Here is a 6749-nt window from a genome sequence, read left to right as displayed (position 1 = left end):
TGGGGTCATCTGAGTATCACGCTGCTCTTCCGCGTTTGTCACGTCTCGAAATATATCGTGCCCTTGCACTGTGGAATGGCAAGTCTAAAAAAGTGATGAAAAATTCCATCTAGGAAATGGAATAAAACAGTATATTATTGCAATATACAACTCTTCTTATAGTTTTTTTTTCAAAGTTTTATTTAACTAAATAAATACCATCCATGTAGTAATCACTTTACATTTTTTAATGTAATTTTTATGTGTGATTAATTCTATTTAAAAAGAGAATCTTTAATTTTATTATATCTCCAATAATAAAATGTCTGTTAATTCTTTTTTGTTACCTTAAAACATCAGCTTTATAAAAAATCGCACTGTAACTTTGGCAATAAACTGATAATTAAATAGCACTTCGTTAATTGTTCAAAAGGAAAGAAAGAAGAATTGCGTTTTGATTAATTATAAGAATGCACCGGATATCCTGCGTGCGAAGAAAGACTGTTGGCAATATATCCAGCCGAAATTTTATATTGAAATAACACGTATAATGGCACTGATATATTTTTTAGAAATATAGTACCGGATATCTGGCAAATATCTAGTATTTGGTTCCTTCCCGGATGTATGCAGTGCATCCTTAATTAATTATTTACAGCACCATTAAACATAAGTTAACTACAGCTAATCACAAAATTGCTTGTTTCAAGTTTCAAATCTAAAAATAATGTATTATAGATTTAATTTTATTATGATGTTATATTAGACTCAAAAAACTATTCCTATTTTTATTAGTGCCATTTCTTTCGTTTTCAATTCTTTTCTATTATCTGTTTGAATTCAACTTTATCATGCTTCCTGATTGAAGAGTTGTATTTAGAACAGAATTGATACATAATACAAAATTCGAAAATTTTGACTTTTCTTGAGATATGTCTTGGATACATTTTAATAGATGATGTTAAAAAGAATCGTTGTTAAAAGATTTGTTCAATCTTCTGGATATGATTATTGAAAAGTTTGTTTGGAAAATACTTCAAAAATTGAGTACAAACATGATGTATACTTATCAAAACTTCAAGGTTTTTTGCCAATTTTCGAGATGCTCCCCAGACACGAACTTTTTAATCATTTCATTATTTCATAAGCAAAAAGTCAAAATCTATAAAAAAAATTGTCTTTTTTAACATTTCTCTTTTTTTTCAAAAATGACATAAGCTCTTAATAGATTCTAAATTTAAAAAAAGCAATAAAAAAAATATAATACAGTGATTAAAGCAGAGCATGCGTGTATTACATGCGTTTTCCAAGTCGCAAGCAATTGTGGGTAGACGCGTGATGCAACGGTCGCGAGGCGCATCGTAGATGAGCGAACTCGTGGGAAGCGCTGGAAAGCGATCTCGTGTGCTTCGCGATACACCGTCGCGTCGTTGGCGTGGTATACGGATCGCGAAAGTTTATTGTATTTTGCGGTTTCGTTGTATAGTCGCTTTTATGCAACCAACGCGTCATTGTCCGTCCGTGGACCGTCGCAATTGTGCCTCGCGATTAACTGGAGCAAGCGGTCGTGCGATCTGCCACGAGCATCCGCGTTTAATTAGTGGTCGGATAATTAGACCTCCTCAGTTTTGAAGATGCCGATTGCGTTGTGGAAACTCGTGTGAGAGTTTTTCTTCAATCGTACATGTAATCGTGGTCTCTTAAAATTTTGGTTGTATAAATAATCATCGACGAGAAATGCTGAAACTACACTCTAAAAAATATGGGTGTGGATTTAAGAATGTATCAGGTGTACAATCTTTGCAAGAAAATAATTAGTATTGAAAATTTATATTTTCCGTATATAAATGAATGTTATATATATGTGAAATAATTTAATAAGATCAATATTTATATTTAAACAGACAATAATATATTTAACATATTTAACAATACAAAATTATAGTTTAAATGAAAATTTTCTCTTATTTTATATCTTAACTATTTTTTTATTAAAATAATTTTTAATCTACATTTTAAATTATTGTCAAATTTTTTGCCTTATTTTCCAATGTAATAGAAAAAAATCTATAACTTTTTCTTAACTTCTCTATTTTATTAAAAAGTACGCGTAATAAATATATGTATATCCTTAACACATCATGCGTTGTTTATATATTTCTTACCGTGTATATTGTATAAATACAAGTATCAACATGACATAGATTTAATGCCTTGCATTTTTAATGTCATGTCATGATTAAAACTCATAATATTAAATCATGTTAATATTTACATATATAAATATTAATGTGGTAAGAATTATATAAACACCGCATGTGTAATATTAAGGTATTAGATGTATTTTTTAACAAAATGAAAAAATTGTGAAAAAGTTATAAATTTTTCTGAAAATAATTAAAAAAATAATTAAATAACAGATTCTTTTATACAATGGAAAAATAAATAACGACAAAACAAAATACAAATGAGCCGAAACGTACAAAATTGAATTTGTGACATATTATATTAATAGATATTAGTTAGCATTGTGCAATATAATCCTGACTCCTAACGTCCATTTGTATTTTGCCGTTATTTCTTCATTGTATTAATTTAAGGATTCTATAGATTTTATATAGATTCTATATTGTATTGGAAGGTAATAAAAGAAGTTTGGCAGTAATTTATAACAGAATCTGGATAAAAAATTGTTACAATAAGAAAATGTGTTTCTAAATATAATTAAGATAAATGAGAATATTTTTATTTAAAGTGTAGGTAATTAATACAATTAGGGCCAGTTGTTCCATCTTTTAGTAAATTTTACTATTGGGTAAATAGCAAGATTACCCAATCACGTGGATATTACCAGATTTACCTCATAGGTAAAATTTACCAAAAGTTAAATCGGCCCCTGATTAGCTATACATTTAACTAATAGTTAAAATTTGTTAAATACACGTTCGTATTTTTTAGATTTTTTTAGAGTGTAGAATCAAAGAACACAATCAAAGAAGATAACTGTTTTATTATTTTTTTTTTAAGTTATTTATCTTTCAACTGTCAGGTACTAATCAAGTGTATTGGTTAATAAATTTTTATTCTCACAGATAATGGATTGGTTCCCTGCTGCTTTGAGTGTGTCATACTTCTACAACCGTTGTTGAGTAAAGGAAGGTAATTCGCGTAAAATAAGTAAGTTAATCATTTAAATGTTCTTACGGAAACACGTCGTCTCTGACGAACCGATCGTATGTATCCCGAATGCAAAACCCGTTAGATTTACGATTGGCAGGAAGTATCTTATCGATTAGGACCGACCACGACAAGATTACGATTATTCATGATTACGTCGTCGTTGGTAGGAAATCTTTCTGCGGTGAGAGCTAAATGTCTGACATGCTCCCACTGCCCCGTTCGAGATAGTCGATTCTTAACGATCATAACGGTTTATCAGGGAATCCGGACGCGCGCATAACCGTATATACGTGTGTACATATATATATATAAATGTATATGAAATGTCTCCTTCAAAGAAACGTCAACGATTATCCATCTGTATAGATGCACAAACGTTGTCCTGTCTTTTATAATCATGATACGAAACCGGTAAAATGGATTCGAGCTGGTGTCCTTCGAGTTGCTCTCAAAAAGATTTGTGGTTGATAGTAAGTCACAGTATTTAAACCGGTTCGCTTCCTGTGGCTTATATTTATTTCTTGTGAATAAATGCGCTTGGACCCGCCAACACAGTATAAGTAAGAACAGTAAGTTCATTCTGTCGGCACCTTTGATCTTTCTGCTAAACGACTGTTGTTGATCGTGCGTGAGCATTTATGCCCGTTTCCACCAATGTAGATTAACTTTAATTTCGGTTTAACTTACGCTTCGTCTTTTTCTAATTCTAAAGATTAAGAAAAAGATTTAAGAAAAAGACGAAGAATAAGTTGAACCGAGGTTAAAGTTAATCTACGTTGGTAGAAATGGGCATTATTAGAAAAAAGTTGCTTAACTTTTCTACATAGACTGTAGTAGTTGAATAGAGAAAACTGATTGGTGAGCCATATTGTTAGTTGTGCAGAACGGCACAAAGAATGATTATTAACATCATTTTTGGCTGAGTGAACCTATTGTTTTTACCTATATTATGTCGCTAATAAGAAAATCTCTTGTGTATTAAGCTTTCGAAAGGATTTATTGGATCTATTCAATTATAATATAAATCTCTTTATTTAAAATGTAAAAATAAATATTAATTTTCTTTGTACATTACATCTGCACACACAAATTTAGATTATTCTTATTAAAATATACTTTTATTTTTCTCTATACGAAATATCTCACTTTAGTTTCTTAAAATTAATTAGTGCCTTTTTCTCTTAATTTTATATTTGTGCGCAGTAGCGTGCATGTAGGCAATAATTTTTACGCGTAAATGAACTGTCAGCAAATGTGAATGATGTAGGTAAACGATGTTGTAGACAATCGACTTGGAGCCAAAAGCTTGGTGGACGCAAGCTTTTAAAAATTTTGCTTATGTATAGGCTCTCTGTGATAGTATTATATAACAGAAAGCGTGATAGTAATCTTAAATAATTTTAATAATTTTATGTTACCGTATATTGTTTACTTAAGTGTTATAAGGGGATAAATACACAATTGAATAACATACTCCATATCATTTCAAGAATGAATTTAATAATGTGCTTCTTCTTTCTTTTCTTTTAATAATTAGATTATTTGTGTTTATAAAAGTCTAGACTATATAATATATTTCTTATAAATACCTTTTATTAATAAAAACATAAGTTGTAAGCAATAGAGAAAGAACTGGAAAAGCATTAGTAAGAAAAAGCCAGGTATGTCATACCGAAAAGGCGGTTAAGATTTAATTACAAAGATTCATTTCAAAAAATCAAAATGATGTAACTCGTACAAAAAAGTAATGAATGATAAATGTATATTTTAATAAGAATGAGTGCTAAATATATTTAAATAATATTTATAATCACTAGAAGCAATGTGTGAAAAACTTATGTTACATTAATTAAAAGTGGTCTATTTTGTTATACGTAGTATCGATATAGTATGTACTATATCATTCAATAGCGATAGCTTCTAAGGATAATTAATATAAATAAAATAGTTTTAGTTCCAGTGTCAGTAATAATTGTTTGGCGTTAATTCTCAAGGGACGTAATTAATATATGAGATATTTTTCATAAAACGTTACATCATGTTAAAATGTATAAACTGTATTCCAGCACAAGGTTAAACTGGCAATTTGTAGGATGTTGAAATCGAATTGTCCCTTACGTTCATTCAGATTTAAATGTCAATTATATGAATAATTTAGCTGAAAAAAAGAAAACGCTATGTATTTATAAAGTCACGTTGTTGAATGAGAAATGTACAAGTACATACAAGTGATAAGTAACAGTTTGTGAAAAGCAAAGACACAGATTAACTGTACTTATAATGTCAACTGTCATTAAGTCAATAAATACAAACATCCGCTTGATTTCTCATCGTTGTGGAACTCGCAGTTTGCATAGTTAAAATAAAAGAGATAATTGCGCGTAAATCGAAGATTGAGGAAAAGGCTGGGATCTTGATGGAACCTGAATCCCATGAGAGCTGTAGCTAGAACTGGACTGGATCCTAGGTCAGCGCTAGAAAGTATTCGGGCTTCCTGTTAAGCGGCACGAAACGGTGCGTGTAAAAAGCGAGCAATGACTCCTAGACTCGTTTGAACGCGGCTTTCCGAGGTGAAGCCGAGCGTGAAGGAACGCGAATAATTCGGCGTTGTGGAATAGTTCGCGGATTGCGCCAATTGCGCCATTCGATCGGACAAACTTTATCGAATAAGCTTTGATCAATTCTTTGAATGTTAAAATTTTTAACGTAGCTACTGACTATGGAACCCAATTCAATTGCTTATATCTAGTTTCCATAAGAATTAACATATTGTAAAATTTTTTTTTCAGTTAAGACGATAGACATTAAAGAACATAATTGTATCAAGCAAATGTATATATCTTTATTAATAAAAAAGTAATGAAAAAAACATTGGTAAAGTATTGGAAAAAGAAAGCCAGGTATTATATCATATTGAAAAGGTAGTTAAGGCTTATTGTTAATTAAAAAGATTAATTTCAAAGAACCAAAATAACAAAATGACTTATATAAAAAAAATAAATACTAAATGTATTTCACTATAAGAATGAATACTAAATATATTTTAATAAGAGTAATTCAAATTTGCATATGTAATGTAAGGAAAATTAAACAAACATTTTTTAAAGAGCTTTACAATTAAGTGAATAATCTCTAATAGACCCATCGTGAGCTCCGAAGGGTCAAAGATACGTAACTTCTGAAAAATTTGTGCTGTGGTATGCTTAATTATCCATTTAAGAAACAGAAAGATCGCCAAATAATAGATTATTTTGTAGTCATAATATTCTGCAGCATATAACAAATTCTGATAAATGCGTGAAGGAATACGCTCAGGTAATAAAGTATCAGCTATGGACAAATTTATTTATTTTCCTGCACAGTATGCCGGATAACGGTCGCCCTGCGTTACCAGGAAACACTCGCATCGTCATAATTGCTATAGCACTGCAAACATACTTTCTAACTGGATCCTGGGCCAGGTTATCTTGATCCTTACGTCGTGATTAATTTTTTCTATAATAAAGGAAATTCCTGCATTGGATTATGAAGCGCATCTTTAATTATTGTAATAACTGTGATATTCTCCAATTCACGCGTGTTGATTCGTG

General features: G+C 30.4%; 1 protein-coding gene across 2 annotated transcripts in view; it reads right to left on the bottom strand.

The window, feature by feature from the left end:
- The window catches only part of LOC108749411 (sushi, von Willebrand factor type A, EGF and pentraxin domain-containing protein 1), a 53667-nt gene that overhangs the window by 36241 nt on the left and 10677 nt on the right, over positions 1-6749 (bottom strand). The gene's annotated exons all lie outside the window — the stretch shown is intronic.

This window comes from Trachymyrmex septentrionalis, unplaced genomic scaffold, assembly GCF_001594115.1.
Source record: "Trachymyrmex septentrionalis isolate Tsep2-gDNA-1 unplaced genomic scaffold, Tsep1.0 scaffold29, whole genome shotgun sequence".
In the NCBI taxonomy this organism is placed as follows: Eukaryota; Metazoa; Arthropoda; class Insecta; order Hymenoptera; family Formicidae; genus Trachymyrmex; species Trachymyrmex septentrionalis.
The sequence above is the reverse complement of the archived record's forward strand: the minus strand, read 5'-3'. Positions and strand labels throughout refer to the sequence as shown.